The 18,705-nt window shown below is 41.9% G+C and overlaps 1 long non-coding RNA gene across 1 annotated transcript; it reads right to left on the reverse strand.

Moving 5' to 3' along the window:
* Positions 1-427: 427 nt before the first annotated feature.
* On the reverse strand, positions 428-1,096 carry LOC145791071 (uncharacterized). Its single transcript, XR_014330718.1, has 3 exons — positions 976-1,096; positions 825-894; positions 428-725 (listed from the first exon to the last, which is right to left on the reverse strand). It is a non-coding gene; the product is annotated as an uncharacterized LOC145791071 (long non-coding RNA).
* Between the last annotated feature and the right edge of the window lie 17,609 nt (positions 1,097-18,705).

Genomic DNA, 18,705 nt, shown 5'->3' on the forward strand with positions numbered 1-18,705 from the left:
CCCCTCCCCTACCTCTCCTTGTGCCGCAGCCACTCCTCCGCCCTCCCACCACCCTTCCCCGCCATCGTCTCCTTCCTTCCTCCCATTTAGCCACCATCGTCTCCTCCCTTCCCTTTTCATATATATGACATTTAATAAAATTTTTTAACTTGTCTTAAACGTATTGTGTCTTGCCTTTTTTAAAAATCGACAGGTCAGTGTTGTGTTAGTACTATTTAGTTCATGACACTTCACCTACATACATTGAATATTTCACAAGGTCCTTGAAGTATGCACACGAACAAAATCATACTTGTTTACATAAATTTTTAAAACTCGGAATTATGTAAAATCAAGTTTATTTTCAACAAAGTCATCTCTTGTCCATATTTTTTTTTTATTTCATTACGAAAACTAATTATGTGCAACTGAACTCTCTCTTATAACATGGGTTTTTAACATCATAAAAGACTTGATATTATTCTAATGAAGTCTGAGTCTTTCACTGAAGAAGTAAATCTGACATTACACACAATGATGCTCATTAATTGCTCATGAACAAACACAAAATAATGAAGAGCAATTATACATCACTCCTTTTTCACAGATATGCTGTTGTAACTTCGCATTTTGCGGATGATTAAACCAACTTCATATATTTCATATGCCCTGTCCTCTTTGAACAATCTCTATAAATCACACCAACCGCTCGTACATAGCTGGTCCGATTAGCGATCCCAAAACAACTTCAAGAGCATGAAAATTAAGAGGTTGAGGTGGAAGTGGTTAGCCTCAGCCAAGAAAGCCCACGAAAATGTAAGAAAATTCTGAGGATCGGATCTTACCAAGGCTTATCAGATTCAAGAAACTGATATATTTTCCCATCACTGCCAAGCTCATCATGGAACCAAATACCTTAAAAATAAATAAATAAAAAGTGATGAAAAATGTAACATAATCATTTCATCATGTTAAAGGAAAGTAGATTAAAAGTACCAGAGTGAAATATTTAAAATTTTTGCCACTTGAAATGTCAAAGAAGATCCACACTAGGCTGTTGAATACCATCTTAATGTGGATTCTGGCACCATTATGTAACAAACTTTGAGTGGATTCCTGGAGTTTGATGAACAAGTTAGTATATAGATCAAATCATAGCATGAATATGAAATGCAATTAAAAGATTTAAAAAATACAGATGAAATCAAGATTTTAAATATTGGCTGATATGCAACGTATCTGAAAATAGAATGGAGAAGGCTTAAAGTAAGCTAGACTGTTCAATTTGGGGATGTGGATGCACCATAAGCCCCACTCTGATGATTCAATTCATTTATTTTGTAAGCCTATACATGTAGATTATTTTTATAAAAAAAAAATTAAATTGATTTGATAATCTAATCATAATCATATAATTACATCATATTTTTCTTTAAAAATTTGATAGTTTATTTTTAAAATTTTACTTGTCATTTATTTTTTTTAAAAATAAATATAATAAAATTATGTATTGTGATTAAAACAAATCAAATCATTGAATTGAGGCCCTTGATGGGCCATGATTTAGACTGGATGGTTCAATCCAATTTCCACTTTAGCATAAGTAGACCAAATACTAGCCTTTGTATATTGGATATTGTTAAATTATAAAGTAACAAGTTCATAATATTATATTTTTTAGTTCTTGTAATATTTTTTTGTCTTGATCTAAGTAAATTTTAATATATAATTTTAGTGATTATATATGTGAATAATTTTTTCCAACCATGATTATATATAAATAGCCTTATTTCAAAAGTTCATGCCTAAGAACTCAAAAGCCAGCCCTGGTCACAATTGTATTGTGTATTCCAATTCCCCAAACATATCACTTGATACATCTGGCACTGCTATATGACTATACAATGATGAATAGCAATTCATACTGTAGTTTAAAACCTTGGATCAAATCACATTTGGAATGGTATTAAAACAAATTGAATCGAGGGTTTGGATAGAGATCTAGAAATAAAAGGAAAAAATTTGAGAAAAATATAAATAAAATATAAGATTTTTTTTTTCTTTTTTCCACCTCTCTACTCTTTTCTTTTCCCTATCCAAATCAATTTACCAAATACAGTATCGAGATTTTGTGAATAATATTATAGTACCAGTTGAAAAATGTAGACAAAGTGTGCTAAGGGGTGGCTTAGGTAGCTTAAGGAGTGCGCCACAGGGGCGGCCTGGATTGTGCGGCTTGGATGGTGCACCACATGGGGCGGCTTAAAGAATATGCCAAAGGGACAACTTAAGTAGTGCGTCAAGGGAGGCGGCTTAGATGGTTTGCATGATGTCAAACCATGCTCACTATGATATAGGTATAATACCCCCTTCAAACTCAAAAATAGATTTGAAGATAAAAATCTATTTGAGGTTGAAGTAAAAGGAAAGACAAAGCGGAGCAAAATGAAGAGACCATTTTAAAAATAATAAGATTAATAATATTGGGTACAACCTTCTTCTTCTTCTTTTTAGGTGATATGGGCTATGGAAAAAAAAAATTGGTGAAAAAGGACAAAAAAAGAAAGCTATGCACAGAGAGAGAGAAAAAATGTTGGCTATGAATATCTAAGAATATCTAAGAACTTAACGTATAACTCTGATACCATGTTACAATATCTAAGAGAGAGAGAGAGAAAGAGAAAGAGAAAAAGAAAAAGAAACATGTATTATATTTAATGTTGTAATAATGTATACAATACTGCTTTCTATAGGAGAAGAGAAACTTAAGTATGATAATGAATATAATATGGTATGTATGATAGAAAGAATATATAGTTTCTATATTTAACATAGATGATGTAAAATTTAAAGAGCTAAAACATCACATAATTTATTTTTGTTTTTACAAGCTCCCTTATTGTTTGTTTACTTTTTTCTTTTTCTTTTTTTGGAAAAAATTAGTGAAACATCTATTTCCAACTTTGTATAGTAGGAAAGGTCCAAGATATTTTTTTTTGTTAGCCAAGGTCCCTCAACATTTTTACAGAGAAAATTCGACTTAGAGAAATTTTGCTCGACTCAGAAAAATTTCGAAATTTCTCTAATATGATCGCAGAGAAATTTCTCTGTGAAAATTAAAATTTCTCTGAGTTGGGGTGAAATGTTTAAAAATTGAAATTTCTCTGTGAAAATTGGTACGTCAGGGGGCGACTTATGACAATGTGTGCTAAGGGGTGGCTTAGGTGATGCGCCACATGGAGTAGCTTAAGGAGTGCGCCACTTGAAATGTCAAAGAAGATCCACACTAGGCTATTGAAGTTTTTCAATAACCATCTTAATGTAGATTCTGGCACCATCAGGTAACAAACGTTGGGTGGATTCGTGGTGTTTGATGAACAAGTTAGTATATAGATCAAATCATAGCATGAATATGAAATGCAATTAAAAGATTTAAAAAATAATTACAGATGTAATCAACGTTTTAAATATTGGCCGATATGCAACGCGTTTGAAAATAGAATGAAGAAGGGTTAAAGTAGAGTGGACTGTTCAATCTGGGCATGTGGATGCATCATAAGCCTCACTCTGATGATTCAATTCATTTATTTTGTAAGCCTATATGTGGGGACATAATTTTTGAATGAGAACACGTGGCCGAGGTGGTATCGGAGTGCCAGCCGAGGAGCTATGTGACTTGGACATGACGCCGTGATAATCTCGGCTAGGCCGAGGTTATCTGCGAAGATACTGGAATCCAGGATAAGCAGATAAGGGACAAGAGTCTTAAAATGAGAGAGGACTTCAGTTTGGGTAAAGATAAGACTCTTAGAGAGTTTATCCCAATCTAACTGGGAGTCCAGGATTAGCATTGAGCTAGAGTCCATTGAAGTTAGGCTTCTATTGGGATTATGTCACTGACCACTATAAAAGAGAGGCACCTTCGTGGGTCTAAGGTACGCTTTTTGTATTATGAATAGTGAGTTAAGCACTTTTGCTATCTTTGAGAGATAACTGACTTGATCGTCGGAGTGCCTTCTGGTGGACGAACCACCGCCGGTATCTAATCTTTCTGTGACAGGTTATTCGGGCTTTATCTATTCTGTCGGTGTTCTCTAGCTGAGTACCTATTTGGCAGTGTAGTCAGAAATTGACACACACAATTTGGCACCGTCAGTGGGAACGAAAGGAGAATAGATGGCCAACGACGGACAGAAAGAGAAGGTTGGGGACGACTTCCCTACTGGGAGTGGGAAACATGTTGACCTTAACGCAGAAGAGGATAATTGCAACAAGAAAACTCGAGATAAGAATCCTGGAGAGAAAGACGTCGGCAAGGAAGGCGACGTACCAAAGAAATCAAACCGAAACGGGTATTATAACGAGGATGATCTCCAGGTATGGAAAGATAGATGTCTGCGGAGGGATGAAAAGATGAAGGAAATGGCAAACAAATTGGCAGACCTACAAACGGTCGTCAATTTCATGATGCAGAATAATGTCATGCAGCCATCGTTCCCATTACAAGACACACCGATTCCAACGGCCAAGAACAATGCCCAGAAGGGAGGGCAGAAAGCAGTCCCTGTAGCCTCCCAACACGACAGGATTAAGGGACATTCTCACCAGCCTTCGCGGGAGGTCGGGCATGAGGAATCAACAAGGAGAGAATCCCAGAAGACACATTGAACCAAAGAAGCACACACCAAAGAACATCGGGATGTTCAGGCAAAGGAACTCTGTTTCGACACGACCAATGGAGGGAGGTCCAAGAGGACTCACAATGACACCGGAAGCACCGCGCCGAAAAGGCTGAAATCCGGAGATAGCCGAGCTCCTACACGGACCAAGGAGGATCTGAGGGATTACCTCCAGAGGAAACAACAAAATGCCGAGGTAACCTCTCCAGTCAAGCCGAGAATGCCGTTTTCGGTAGAGTTGGACAAATTTGAGGCCCCAAAAAGGTTCAGTATGCTGAGATTCTAGATATACGATGGTAAGTCACTTTCATGTCAGCTTGTACCTGAACTTGATGGCACTATACACCGGGAACAAGCCGTTGCTTTGAAAAGTGTTCCCCTCATCCTTCGGGGAAATAGTATCGGACTAGTTTCATAAGTTGTCGAAAGGAACTGTGAAAACCTGGGAAGGCTTGGTCGAGATGTTCGTGGCTAGGTTTGTGACAAACAAGCTACAACCATTAAGGGTGGACTCCCTGATGGCTCTGAGAATCAATGAGGATGAAAGCCTTAGGGCTTATGCCAAGAGGTACTATGAGGCATTCAATCAGATACAAGGATGCAACCAAGAGGTAGCGGTCGTATCTTTTAAGAACGGCCTAAAAGATGATTGTTTGCTTCGAAAATCATTGGTAAAGACACTGCCAAAAAGTATGGAGGAACTGATGGCCTGAATTGAGAAGTATGCGAGGGCCGAGGAAGACACGCCAGGGACAAAGGCGTCGAAACAAGAGAAGGGAAACGGCTCGCCGAAGCAAGGCTGAGGTAATAGTGGGTACAACAAGCAAGAGACGGGATTAAAGGCTGCACAGGCAGTCACAACCGTATTCTGAATCCCAGTTTACAAAGTCTTGGAGAAAATCTGAAATCAACCCTATTACAGAGCACCAGTAAGGGTTCCGGACGAATTTATGGGAAGAAGCATTGGCAAGCACTGTGCTCACCACAATGAAGATGGGCATCTAACTCAGGGGTGCAAAGCCCTGAAGACACACCTGGAAGACTTGGTAAGACAAGGTCATTTAAGGGACCTTGTAGACGAGGCCAGGATGAGGGAAGAGCAACCAAGACTGCCTCAGGCACCGGAAGCACCGCCCCCTCCAGCACCACAACCGCAGATAGGCGGACCTCGAGTGATCAATGTAATTCACTCAAAGGTCAATGAGAACGAAATACGTGGGGAGAAACTGAAGGTAAAACACTTGCAACATGTGTACCAAGTCAGGCAGAAAAGACCTAGGACAGACGAGTGCCAGGGACCAGTGGTGTCCTTTACTGAAGACGACCTAGAGATGGTGCAGCATCCACATAACGATGCCTTGATTATATCCCTCCATTGGAGAATGCCAAGTGAAGCCCATCTTAATTGACCAAGGCAACTCTTGTGACATCATGTATATCAGGTGTTACAAGGAGCTTGGTCTTCACCAAGATGATCTGAAACAATCCAATGGTTCAATGGTCGGGTTCAATGGAACCCTAACATGACCCCTGGGTGCAGTTAGTTTGGAGGTGCATGCGCCACCAAGAAAATAAAAACTGAGTTCCCAATAATTGACACTTCCTTTCCTGATAATGCTATCTTGGGAAGGCCATGGCTGCATGCAATGGGGGATGTTCCCTCAACATTGCACTAGCTGTTGTGATTCCCAACAGAGCATGGAATTAAGGAGGTCAGAGGGGACCAAGTGCAGGCAAAGAATTGCTTCATGACAGCAATGAAATCCACCTGCAACATACGAGAAGTAGAAGCCGCAGAGATTGCAGATGAGGACATGGAAATCCTAGATGACGTCGACAAAGAGCCAGCCGAGAAGAGTGAGAAAGCCCTAAAGAAAATCCTTTTCCAGCAAGGGGATGACGAGCGCTTCTTCCTTCTCGGCTCGGGTTTGAACGAGGAAGAGGGAAAAGAGCTAGTGGCGTTCTTGAGAGCAAACATTGAGGCGTTAGCCTGGACGCCATACGAGATACATGTCATTGACCCCGAGGTCACTTGCCATAGACTGAATATGGATAGGTCGGCTAAACCTGTTATCCAGTGAGCAAGAAGGCCGACGTTGATACATGTCGAGGCAGTGGAAGAGGAAGTGGATAAACTTTTGGAGGCGAGGGTCATTCGAGAGGTAAATTACCCGACATGGTTATCAAACACGGAGGTTGTGAAGAAAAAGAATGAGAAGTGGAGGGTCTATGTGGACTTCACCAGCTTGAACAAGGCTTGTCTCAAGGACAGTTTCCCACTACCCAAGATTGACCAATTGGTGGATGCCACTTCAGGACATGGAATGATGAGCTTCCTGGATTCATACAAGGGGTACCATCAGATAGCTATGTACCCCCCAGATGAAGAGAAGACTACATTTATCACCCCAAAAGGGTTGTATTGCTACAGAGTGATGCCTTTTGGGTTAAAAAATGCAGGAGCAACTTACCAGAAATTGGTGACCAAGATGTTCAAACATCTAATAGGCAGAACAGTGGAGGTATACATAGATGACATGGTCGTGAAGACCAAGGAACCTGAGGATCATCTGGAAGACTTAAATATAGTTTTTGACATCCTTAGAACATACCGGCTCTAACTCAATGCATCGAAGTGCGTATTTGGAGTTGGGTTTGGTAAGTTCTTGGGATATTTGGTTACCAGAAGAGGCATTGAGGCTAGCCCGGACTAGATCAAGGCCATCTTAGAATTGAAGAGCCCAACGTCGACAAAACAAGTACAGATGCTGACTGGAAGGGCTGCAGCCCTAAACAGATTTATCAGCAGAAGTTTTGACAAATATAAACCTTTCTTCAGCTTAGTGAAGAAAGCCACAGACTTCCTATGGACAGAAGAGTGCGAAGTCGCCTTGGCCGACTTGAAAAAGCATTTAACCACAGCTCCAGTTCTCTCAAATCCAGTACCTGGAGAGGAGCTATTCTTATACTTGGCAGTTTCAGAGCACGCAGTGAGTACAGTGGTAATCAGAGAATAAAAATGAAAGCAAAAGGCAGTTTACTACGTGAGTAAAACCCTAGCAGATGCAGAGACCAGATACCTGCCCTTGGAGAAGCTAACACTGGCCTTAGTAATGGCTTCCAAGAAGCTGAATCATTACTTTCAAGCCCACAAAATTGTGGTGTTAACTGAGCATCCCTTGAAGTCCCTGTTGCACAGGGAGATCTGACAGACAGGATAGCTAGATAAGTAGTGGCGTTAGGCCAATATAACTTGGAATTCAGACCCAGAACAGTAATCAAAGGCCAGGTTTTGGCCAACTTCGTGGCCGAGTTCACACCAAGCGCCATTACACATCGGGCTCCGTTGAGTCGAGGTCAAGGTGAACAAGGAGAAACCCAGTTAGGGATAACCAAACAGAGGAAAGAATAGAAACTCAGGCCATACAGTATTTACATCAGTGACTCCTTCCGGCTGTTTGCTGATGGGAGTTCAAACCAACAAGGAGCAGGGGCAGGAGTAGTGCTGGTATCTCTAGACGGGCAAATACTTGAACAATCCATTCATTTGGGGTTTAAAGCCTTAAACAATGAAGCAGAGTATGAAGTGATGATCGCAGGATTAAAGCTGGCAGTAGCAATGGAAGTTGATGAAGTAATAGTCTTCTGTGACTCCCAACTTATCGTCAACCAGGCAACAGGCGAATACACAGCCCGAGATGAAAGGATGTCGGCCTATGTAAAGGAGGTGGGCAGACTGATAGCCTTATTCCAAAATTGCCGACTCCAGCAGGTTAGCCGAGATGACAACAGCCATGTTGATGCTCTGGCCAACCTAGCTAATGCAATGAAACCTGGAGAGGCAAGGACGATAATGGTAGACTACTTGTCAAGTCCAAGCATAGAATCACTGAACACAGAGCATGAAGCAATGTGTGTGGAGGTGGGACCAAGCTGGATGGATACAATAATAGTATTCCTTAATGAGGAAAAACTGCCAGATGATCATAAAGAAGCACACAAGATCAGACTGAAGTCGGCAAGATTCAATCTGACAGCAGAATGATATCTCTACAGAAGATCTTTTACTAGACCCCTTTTGAGGTATGTACATCCTTCACAAGTTGAAGACTTTTTGTATGAGATACATGAAGAAGTATGTGGAAGCCACACTGGGGGTAGGTCACTTGCTCGTAGGGCCATTACTCAGGGGTACTGGTGGCCCTATATGTAAAAAGATGCTGAAGTCTATGTCCAAAAATGTAAGAAGTGTCAGAGGTTTGCACCTTTGATACACCAACTAACAGCAGACTTGAACCCAGTGTCCAAGCCTTGGCCATTTGCCCAATGGGACATGGATCTTGTTGGACAACTGCCTCAAGCAACTGGACAAAGGAAGTACCTGTTAGTGGCAACAGATTACTTCACCGAGTGGGTGGAAGCTGAACCCCTTGCAAAGATTCGAGATGTTGATGTGAAAAGCTTCATATGGAAGAACATCATCACCAAGTTTGGGATCCCAAGGGAAATAATAGCAGACAATGGTACACAGTTTGACAGTAAGCTAATCAAGAGCTTATGTGCACAGTACAAGATCAAGAACTATCTACTCCAAGCTTTCCTCAAAGCAATGATCAAGCAGAAGCATCCAACAAGGTCATCTTGGATGGGATCAAAAAGAGGCTGGAAGCAGCTAAGGGAAAGTGGGTGGATGAGTTACCCAGTGTACTCTGGGCATATCGAACTACGCCGAGAAGATCAACTGGCGAATCCCCATTTGCCATGGCTTTTGGTACGGAGGCAGTAATTCCATTAGAGGTCGGCATCCCAGGGATCAGAACCTAGGGAGTGAAGAATGGGACTAATGATGCATTCTTAGCCCGAGATCTAGACCTATTGGAACAAAGAAGGGAGAAGGCAACAATTCAGCTAGGGTCATACCAGCAGCAACTTGCAATGACTTATAATAAGAAGATTAACCCACGAGAGTTCCAAGTTGGGGACTGTAGACGTCCCCGAACGCCCCGGGAGGGAAATCCCGTTTTGTTCATTTGGGCTCACTACAGTTCAGGACTCAAAGTCACGGTCCTGTATCTAATCTCACAGAGTGCAATGCAAGACCGATGAATCATCAAATAGTCTAAATTCGGCAAATCATTTTTGAAAACAGATTTTTTTGAAAGAAGTGCCAAACATGGACTGCTTTGCCAGATACAGAGTCGCCACCTAAATATTTATTTTGAAAAATTTAGGAAACCCTGACTCGTTGCTTAAGGCCACGTGTCCGTCATCACCAAAGTTGCCTCGGCTCGGGAACTTGGGTACGATTGGGGAAGGTCACTTCGTGAGCACCCCCGCTCGCCCGATCAAAGATCGGCCTCTACTAACCATGATATCGAGTTTTGAAAACATATGCGTTCTTATTCCAGTTTATTAGCCTAGATTTACTACGTAATGCGCACAACATACAAGTATAGACTGGATCGCCTGAATTGGAACAAAACATTTCATGTTTGTTTTGAAAATGGTTTGCTACTCGCAAGTAGGCTAAAATGCAGGTTTTGCCATCCTCAGGTGGGCTTAGAAAAACATGATGATTTGCCACTCTCAAGTGGGCTTAAAACTCACAGTCAATGCACTATTCCAATTTAGATAATCCAACCTTCACCCATAGGCATTCAGGCAGGTATATCACATAAGTACATAGCCTCATGGTAAGCATGCTATCATGGCAGTCACTCACACACATACAAGGATGCTAAAGCATAAACACTTACCGAGTACTCCAAGCCAAAACAGAAGTTATGTTAGAAATCCATGAATGATCCTAACTATGCTGAAATACCTAATGCAACACATGCAGGAATGCAACTACAATAGGCTCGGCTATTCTAAAGATGACATGTGAAATGCTACAACTAATAAGTATTCAACTCGGAATTGAAATACAATGCAATTAGTATGATGCGCTGAGCCCAGTGCATGCAAGACAGATGAATGAATGCAAACATGCTATCATAAGTATGCTGATTGAAACATGTCCTAAACTAACCATCATAAGCTGATAAATAAAAGGGAGAAAGACATGGGGTTGGAAGACATACATCACACACATGCACACTTATTACAATTGTGCCCTCGCTCTGAGGGTCCGAATAAATAATTACAGTCCGAATGAATAATTAAATATTACAAAACCCTAATTAATTAACAAATTAACTAGAAAAGCAGTAAACTAGTATGCAAATTCATGGACCGCCTCAGCTCTGTTCCAAATGATGAAAGATGCATGCTCGAGTTGTCTTGCATGGAAATCCATTGCGATGCCCCTATTCGCCCCTGTTTGCAATTGATCCCGGAATGTTGTGCGATGCTTTAGGAAGTTGTTGATTTCTGATTTGCTACAACAGAGAGCAAGAAAGGGGCATGGCAAAGTATTTTTACATATGTATGCACACATCGATCCTCGTGCCACCAATCACGCATCTCGATGCACGATGGCCAAGGAGCCAAATTGCACGAATCGATGTGAAATGAATGCGCAAATGAACACGACAAGGCCTAGACTCCATCATGTATAATCCGGAGTGTCGGCAACTGGGAATTAAGACACGTTTCGTTACTTTGAGTATGAAACGAGCCTCGTTTCCCGTGTTTGGACTAACTCCTACCCCAAACACAATGCAAATGAGATGGCATACACAATGCGACTAACATGTAACCTAGCATACGCAATGCTATGGACTAAGATGGCATACACATTGCACGTGATGTAACATGGCATACACAATGCTCTAACATACAACCTAATATACGTAATGCTATGGACTAAAATGGCATACACAATGCACGATGGACTTACACCAACATGAGTGGACCTCAACCACACTCACATCAGTGGCCATATGATGAAAATGAGACAACCAAAATACATGCAAACATGCACGAATGCAAGTGATCGATCCTAAGGCATCAAATGCCACTCAACCAAAGCATGGAAAAGGATGCAATATGGCATACAAACACATAAATTCCATCTCTGAAACATGATACAAAATGGTCCCGAAACATGCAAACATGACACACAATGCAAGTTAGGGGGCTCGGGTACCGAAACTAGTGAAGTGCGTTACTCTAGAGGTACCCAAAGCAATGCACCAAAGGCAAAACCAACCCCAAACAGACCCTAGACAGGTCTGAAACAGTGGGGAAATGGCCTAAAATGATGGCTCAGAATGCAACGAAATGGAGCTCATTCAATAGTCTGAAAACAAGGCATACAAGTCTGACTCTCAAACACATTTAAAGAGTACAAAACATGGCAATATGGCATTCAAACAAGCTCTGAAATATGATGTATAATGAGCCCAAAACATGAACACACCTCAGTATATGCATGGAATGAACCTCGAAACTCAAAGTTAAGCATGGGTATTGAACTACAAGCATGCAAAACCAACATTATTCAACCATGAGACCTAAAAACAAAGCTAGGGCAGTCCACAATAAGCACAATATCAGTTTAAGGCATGGCCAAAAAGTGTTAAAATCAAGGGTCAACAAAGCATGCAAAGAAAGCTAGTGAACCATGAGTTACATTACAACTATATGGAGCATATGAAGGCTCACCAAACCAGCCAAAAACAGAAGTATGCCATGCCAAAATATGCCCAAATAACCACTGAAACTCAGTCAATGCATGCAAGAATGATGGACTCCTTTGAAAGGCCAATAAGGGGGTTGTTCTACTCATGATTGATGGACACACACAATGGCAAAACCACCTCTGGACAGAGGTTCTGAGGGTCCTAAAACCCACTAAAAAGAGCCTGAAATGGGTTTAGGAAACATACAAATAAAGGCCCTTTTGAAAGGCCTTGAATGAGATTGTTCTACACATGCATCAAAGACACAAAATATGGCCAAAAGGGCTCTGGACAGAGTCAAGGCAGACCTTGAAACTCACAAATAATGGCTTGAAACAAGACTTCTCAACATGCAAAATGGAGCTCCTTTGGAAGGCCAACAAAGCTAGTAAAGAGAACAAGGGGTGAGAGGGTCACCCCTCTCTTCAGTGGCTAAAAGGCCAAACCAAGGCCAAGGCAAATGCTCAAATGCATGGCTCAAAGCATGAGGAAATGAAGCATGAAAGGGGATAAATGACCCCAAACAAAAAAGAGTCCTTAAACAAACATGTTTAGAATATCAAAACAAGACTTTTTTCAGTTTATGTCGAAACCCAAAAATGCTTGCAAATAGGGCTAAGATATGAAGCAAGATAATGCAAAAAAATGGGAAATAAAGACTTACCCTTGTAGCACAGTAATGCAGCAAGTTCTGGACCAAGAAAGTGAGCCTTCAGCCTCTAAAAAATAGCCCCAAGGTGATTGAATGGATGGTGGAGGTGGTAGGCTATGAGGTGTAGTGTAAATGGCCAAGAATATTAGGGTTTGGAGCTTGAAGAAGAGAGCTATGGAGGGTGGGGTGTATCTATCTCAGCCAAATGTTTCTAACCCTTGCAAATGGAGAGGAGGGTTTGTTTTATAGAGGAAGAGGGCCAAGGTTTCTTGGAGAAGTCACAAGAAAGGGTCAAAGCTTCTCAAAGAAGCTTAACCAAAAGGGTCAAGCTTCTCCTTGAAGCCAAGCAAAATGATCAAAACCTCTTTAAAAAGACAAACAAGAGGGTGAAATCTCGGTGGAAGGGTCAAATGCTTCACAGCTGGCACAGTTGTGTTGCACTCAAGAGGGCCAAAAAAGAGATGATTGGCTGACCAGTTCAAGTGGTCGGCCGACCACTTGCTCTGGTCGGCCGACCAGGGTTCAAAAGGGTCAAGGTGCAAAGCTGGTCGGCCATACCAGAAAGGTGGCCTCCCAGATGAGTAGAATACAGCTGTATGGTGGGAGGCCAGAAAATGTGCCCCAGGAGTGAGAAAAACCATCTTTCTAGCAAGGTTCAAAAGGGTTAGGAAGAAAAGCCGGTCAGCCTACCCATATTGATGGCCTCCCAGATGAGTACAACACAATGGTGGTATGGGAGATCAGAAATTATGGCCCAAAAGTGAGGAAAACCAGCTTTCTGTCAAGAAAACCGGTTGGAGGAGAGAGAAAATAATTTTCAAAGAATTGCTGGTCTCCCACTATAGTACCACCTTCCAAACAATGAAAATAGGGTCCATGCCAAAAATGAACCCTAACTGATGCAAAACAAGGGTTCGGGGGCCAAAACGCGCGACCTGGGGCCCCGAAAACAGGCTGTTAGGTACCGGAAGTGGCGTGCGACCACGAAAGTAGTCTCTCGGGCCACAGTGTCCCTCAAAAGAGAGGAAACAAGGTGTGTGGCAAAAACCGGAGCAAACGAAGGTAGTTAAGCGATCCCAAACCAAGGCACATGGCCGATGGCTCCGAAAATCGGAAACTGGTCTCCAAGCGGGAAAAATGGCCTACGACCACAAAACGTAGTCTACGGCCACTGAGAGATGGTCTACGAGACCTCTCTCTCCCTTCGGGAAAAGAAAACAAAGAAAACAGGACCTGGTTCACAAACCGAGGCAAAGCACAAAAGAGCCCCGAAGTCTGGAGGCAAGGCTCGCAGCCGAGATTCTGAAACCTCAGAACGAGCACAATATGCAACATCATCGAGCGCTCAATCGGTGACGTCTGAGTCTTAAGGTCGGTCAAAAATGGGGTGTCTACAGGGACCTCGTCCTAAGAAAGGTTGTCGGCAACAAGAAGGATCCTAGAGAAGGCAAGCTTAGCCCAAATTGGGAGGGACCTTGTAGAATCATCTCGGTCTTGGGCAATGGTGCATATCGGCTTGAAGACAGTGAAGGAAAAGAGTTGCCAAGACCCTGGAATACTTGCAATCTGAAGTTTTCTCTGTCATTAGATCTCTTGCTTTTTGAGTTTCTTGTTATTAGCCGAAGTAATAATAAAGTCTTAGCATGATTTTTTAAACTTGTGTAGTATGACTGACCAGTCACCAGGCGATGTTTCTGATTGAAACATGACGAATAACTTAAACTAATTATATGACAGAGTTTCTACTTGCATATAATAGAGTTGAATTAAATTGGCAATGTTTCTGATTGAAACATGACGAATAACTTAGACTTATTATATGGCAGAGTTTCTACTTGCATATAATAGCGTTGAACTAAGTTGGTGATATTTCTGATTGAAACATGATGAATAACTTAGATTTATTATATGGCAGAGTTTCTATTTGCATATAATAGAGTTGAACTAAGTTGGCGATGTTTCTTATTGAAACATGACGAATAATTTAGACTTATTATATGGCAGAGTTTCTACTTGCCTATAATAGAGTTGAACAAAGTTGGCGATGTTTCTGATCGAAACATGATGAATAACTTAGACTTATTATATGTCAAAGTTTCTATACTTGCATATAATAGAGTTAAACTAAGTTGAATTAACATATATCAGTTAGATTAACAGGGAGACCGAGGTTGATGACCTCATCCAGTCTCTGTTTGAATCTGATCTCGGCGACAAGATTATTGGTACATGCTTAATAAGAACCCAAGTGGAACTTAAGTTCACATTAGGGGCAAAGGGCTGGAGAATGATGCTTGGGAGTTGGAATTTACAAGCTAAGATTGGCTTAACACTTGTTGAAATTTTGAGAATAATTTACAAGTTGAAGTTAAGCCGGGGTCATGTTGAAAGAAAATTGGTTTAACACTTGTTGAAATTAAGAACAATTTACAAGTTGAAGTTAAGCCAAAGTTATTTCTAAAGAAGTATCTGCAAAATATTGCCGAGATTACCATATTACCAAGATTTGGAAAATAGTGGAAGATAGAAGTCTTGATAAACTGAAAGTGAAGCGGCATGTTTTAGATAAAACACTTGTGAAAACCTTCTTACAATGTTTTTCAGGTGTTAAGATAAGGCCGAGATAAACAGTCGGTGGGTATATCCGAGGTATTTTACCCCGAGGAGATTACACAGTTAAGGTGTATTTTAAAGACATGCAAATTATTCTAAGGATAGAATCATACAAGACAGTAAAGAAAAGGCATACATCCAAGCACTCAAAAGAAATGCAAAAAGAAAGTTGTACTTGCATTCAGATAAGGAAGTTCAAATACAAAAAGGCACATCAGCCAAGTAAAAGCTGAAACATTGTTCAGAATCGGGAAGTACAAGGTACAAGAAATAAAGAAAAACTTCAAAACTAGACTACTCGGCATTGGTGGCGGATTGCGTCTTGACCCCAGAAGACAATTGAGAAGACTTCTCGGCAGCCTTTTCAGCCTTGAGTTGATGTCGATCTCTTGTAGAGTTTGATCGATGCTCCTCTTAACAATTGGCACCTCAGAAGTTGTCTTCTGGGAGGAGGCACCTTTGGAGACTTCGTCCTCATCCTGAGTCAAGTCCAAGACTTGCTCATTCAAAGTTAGGGACTTGGCCCCAGCAGCTTCAGACTCCTTGGTCTCCTTGGCCTCGGCTTCCTCCTTGGACTCAGTTTCGTCCTCGGATTGGCTTAGAGTAAGTGGGAATGGCAACATGATGTGGCTATCTTCTCGGAGAGGCGAGTCCTCGGGGATGGCCAACTCTTTCAGAGTAGCCATCCAACCAAGGGTATAGCCCTTGTTGCATGCCTATCTGACTAGTTTCTTGTAATCTTCTCTGGCGTCAGCCGCCCCCTCGGCATACGCCTTCTCATCTGCCACTTTGATCTTGGCCTCTTTTGTGGCCAGGGCATCTTGAAGTTCTTTTTGGGCCTCGACCATCTTTGCTTCGGCCTCTTTCTTTTCGGCCGCAAGGACCTTGGCAATAGCCTTTGCAGCATCAGCCTTTTCCTCGGCCTCGTCCTAAGCTTTCTTGGCTGCTTCGGCCCGATCTATCAAGGCCTTCATTTTGCCCTCGGCCTTGCTAAGGGACTTGGACAAGTTGGCAGCCTCCCTAGTCTTGTTGGCCAACTCCTTCTTGATGGCAAAGGCTTGCATTGCGAAGGAGTGGCCATGCTAGATCACCTAGAAGAAATAAAAAAAACACATGTTAGTAAAAAACTTTCTAAGTATGAAATAGCAGAAAATGAAAAGTGCCAAGTGTTAAGGGTTTACTTGGACGGAGTGTTGCAACATTAGAGCGAAGTTTTCATACTCACTGAATTGGGCGTTGCGGTCAAGATCTTTAGGGAGGAGCAAGGCAGTAGAGAGGGCAACGCTGACCTCTATGTCATCGGTGCTGTCACCAGCTCTGATTGGCTTGTTCTCAATTGTGATTGGGGGGGCATCGGATTTGAGAGACCCTGAGGTGGCCGCAGAGGCCGACCTCAGCCTTTTTGACTTGGTGGATTCGGATGGTTCAGCCTAGGCAGGCCACTTTTTGGCGGCGGAAGAGCACTTCTCGCTCTCGGCCAGTTTTGAAATTGGCAAGGTATCCTCAGTGTCAATTTGAGTTACCGTTGTCTTAGCTTGGGTTTTCTTCAGCCTTTTTGGTTTCGGCTTTGGCTGAGACTAGGCTGGTGATGGTTGAGCGTTGACAGTGTTTGGGATGTCGGCGAGAAGGTCGTCTGCTACAACCTTCTTACGACCCATCTCGGCGGCGGCTACGGTTCGGCGTCGGCGTTTGCGTTGAGAATGAGGGATTAGTTGTGGAGCCGAGGTTGATGGCTATTCCACAGGACCAAATGTTGATCCTTGGTCAGGCCTTGATGATTCGGCTTGAGGAGTTGTGGCTGATGGAGGAGACTTTCTTTTCTTTTTTCTTGGGACGTCGGGAAGAACGGATTTGTACGTCGGGATAAAGTTAAGCAATAAAAGTGCCTTGCGTTGATTAACAGGCAAGTCTAGTGACTTTTTGAAGTCTTTACTGGGAAAGAAGTTTTTTCAGAAGTCCTTTGGGGGCTGGAGGAAAACTGCAAAACAAAACCAAACAGACATTAGAACATATAAAAAAATCAAAGTAAAAAGACTTAAAAAGCAAGTAGAAGCAAACACTTGGCTTTTACCATCTCCCTCTTTGAACAGTGTACGGTTAAGAAGGTAGAAGTGAAGGTTGTCGGCTGGAAGGAACTCCCAGTTGCCCGAGACGATGAAATAATCATCCCCAGCGCCCTTGTTGGAATCAGGGAGGTCGGCAATGAGTTTGTATTCTGTTGACCGCGGCTTAAGATAGTAAATGTAGCCTTTTTCTGACTTAAGGCCTCACATGGTGTAGCAATACTGGATATCGACAAGGGTAACCCTAGCATTCTCTCTTTTGGCTAAGGCAATTATACCATTGAAAACTCAGTAGGAGTTAATGGAAAGCTGCATTGGGTTCAGTTTGTAGTAGTGTAGGACTTCTTAGAAGAGAATATCGAGAGGAAGCCTAAGTCCACATTTAACGAAAACTACGACTGGAAAGGGCATGGAGTCGTCATTAGGCATAATGGAGTCCTCCTCCCCAGCTAACCTGAGGTGGACATCGGCAGGGATGGTGAACTCCTACCTAAAATTTTCTAGTTTAATTGGGGTGTCTACTTTCCACCTCCACATACCCATGATGTCGGCTAAAGGGACGATGTGTCAGATTTCAGAAGGAAGTGCGTTTTGCCTAAAGGTTTTAAGGACCTCGGCTAAAACCTAAATGCGAGTTGGGGCAAGAATTTTTAAGGATCTAAGGGGAATTCGTTTCAGTTTTTCCTAAAATTCATAGGTTCTACAACAAATCCCAACACCTAAGTCTATGCAAACAAGAATTGAAGGCAAGAATCTGAAAAAGACACAGAAAACAAAAACAAGAATAGTGATGAACTTTCAAGAACACAGTGACAAAAATGTGTACAAGAGTACGAGGCCGAAAACAGTGGCAAAATGAACAAGTGCGTGAGTAGTGTGAGATTGGGCAGAAGCAAAAACATGAGACAAACATGCCCTCATACATGATTGAGTTCAACGCACAAATGAAGATTCAAGAACATAGATGTAATTACAATAGCAGCATACAAGTGCAACAGTTTAAAGTACAACAAGAAATTGAAACAAATGGGACAAAAATAACTCACCAAAGAGAATGAAGCCAGTGTAAGGTACGCCAGAGTCAGATGATGGTA

The sequence above is a fragment of the Camellia sinensis genome, chromosome 5 (genome assembly GCF_055761805.1).
Source record: "Camellia sinensis isolate YWXY chromosome 5, ASM5576180v1, whole genome shotgun sequence".
NCBI lineage: Eukaryota > Viridiplantae > Streptophyta > Magnoliopsida > Ericales > Theaceae > Camellia > Camellia sinensis.